Source organism: Aegilops tauschii, chromosome 7, assembly GCF_002575655.3.
Source record: "Aegilops tauschii subsp. strangulata cultivar AL8/78 chromosome 7, Aet v6.0, whole genome shotgun sequence".
Lineage (NCBI taxonomy): Eukaryota > Viridiplantae > Streptophyta > Magnoliopsida > Poales > Poaceae > Aegilops > Aegilops tauschii.
In genome coordinates, this window is record NC_053041.3 from 50,064,220 (window position 1) to 50,066,593 (window position 2,374).

Here is a 2,374-nt window from a genome sequence, read left to right on the forward strand (position 1 = left end):
AACAACAACATTTGAGCATTTATCCAGATGAGCATGGCATACCTACGAGCATGAATATCACAACTAGAACATTACTCACAGCATAACATGACTACTAGCGTCTGCAATAACTACCATGCATTAACATAACGATAAACTACCATGCAAGCATTTAACCAACTGGGTGCAAAAGAACATGCATAACAACGGTACTCGGAACAGACGATAATCATGCACCGAAGACCATCACAAGCATGTACTACTACCAAGCATGGTAATAATAAAGTACTACTAGCAAGTAGTTCATGATAACAGAGTGCAAGAAAACATAGCCTGACGGTAAACACCGACCCATAAGCATAACCGAAATAACGACAGCAGTCGCAAAACAATCAAACATTTGTTAACGATTCAAGTTGAAAACCAATGCTTCTGCATGGCTATCATGCAAATGGTGGTTGTGGCTTGCCTGGGGATGAAGAAGGCTCCGGGGAGAAGTGTGGAAAGATCGCGGAAGGAATCGCCGGAAAGGTTCTCTCTCCGAGGGGGCTGATTAGGGGCAAGGGCAAAATGGTCATTTTCAGAATGTTGAAACATAGTGAAAATGGTGGGAACAGAACGGCCTCGATGAGACAAAGACGTGGGCGTTGGATTCACCTCATTCGGAGTTATGGATAAAAAGTTGTGAAGAGTTGAAGCCCAGGAACCAATCTGTAAAAATATTTATACAAACAGGCCCCTGAGTGGATAAGGCATAAACGGTTTTGCGAAACTACGCGCATACCTCGCCTAAGTCGCAAGAAAATACAGCTTCGGAAAGAGAAAACGCATTCTCATGAATACGCTTCCACTTATCCACGTCACTGTGGGTGCTACCTCTTGAGCACTGCGTTGGTTTTCCCTTGAAGAGGAAAGGGTGATGCAGCAAAGTAGCGTAAGTATTTCCCTCAGTTTTTGAGAACCAAGGTATCAATCCAGCAGGAGGCTACACGCAAGTCCCTCGCACCTATACAAAAAAATAAATCCTGCAACCAATGCGATAAGGGGTTGTCAATCCCTACACGGTCACTTACGAGAGTGAGACCTGATAGGATAATATTTTTGGTATTTTTGTGATAAAGATGCAAAGTAAAATAAAAGCAGCGGAAATAACTAAGTGTTGGAAGATTAATATGATGGAAAATAGACCCGGGGGCCATAGGTTTCACTAGTGGCTTCTCTCAAGAGCATAAGTATTTTACGGTGGGTGAACAAATTACTGTTGAGCAATTGACATATATAATTGAGCATAGTTATGAGAATATCTAGGTATGATCATGTATATAGGCATCACATCCGAGACAAGTAGACCGACTCCTGCCTGCATCTACTACTATTACTCCACACATCGACCGCTATCCAGCATGCATCTAGAGTATTAAGTTCATAAGAACAGAGTAACGCTTTAAGCAAGGATACATGATGTAGAGGGATAAATTCATGCAATATGATAAAAACCCCATCTTGTTATCCTCGATGGCAAAAATACAATATGTGCCTTGATGCCCCTACTGTCACTGGGAAAGGACACCGCAAGATTGAACCCAAAGCTAAGCACTTCTCCCATTGCAAGAAAGATCAATCTAGTAGGCCAAACTAAACTGATAAGTCGAAGAGACTTGCAAAGATAACCAATCATACATAAAAGAATTCAGAAGATTCAAATATTGTTCATAGATAAACTTGATCATAAACCCACAATTCATCGGTCTCAACAAACACACCGCAAAAGAAGATTACATCGAATAGATCTCCACGAGAGAGGGGGAGAACATTGTATTGAGATCCAAAAAGAGAGAAGAAGCCATCTAGCTAATAACTATGGACCCGAAGGTCTGAGGTAAACTACTCACACTTCATCGGAGAGGCTATGGTGTTGATGTAGAAGCCCTCCGTGATTGATGCCCCCTCCGGCGGAGCTCCGGAACAGGCCCCAAGATGGGATCTCGTGGGTACAGAAGGTTGCGGCGGTGGAATTAGGTTTTTGGCTCCGTATCTGATCGTTTGGGGGTACGTAGGTATATATAGGAGGAAGGAGTACGTCGGTGGAGCAACATGGGGCCCACGAGGGTGGAGGGCGCGCCCATGGGAGGGTGGGGGGGGGTAGGCGTGCCCCCCTACCTCGTGGCTTCCTGGTGGCTTTCTTGACGTAGGGTCCAAGTCCTCTGGATCATGTTCGTTCCGAAAATCATGTCCCCGAAGGTTTCATTCCGTTTGGACTCCGTGTGATATTCTTCTTCTGCGAAACTCTGAAATAGGCAAAAAAACAACAATTCTGGGCTGGGCCTCCGGTTAATAGGTTTGTCCCAAAAATAATATGAAAGTGAATAATAAAGCCCAATAATGTCCAAAACAG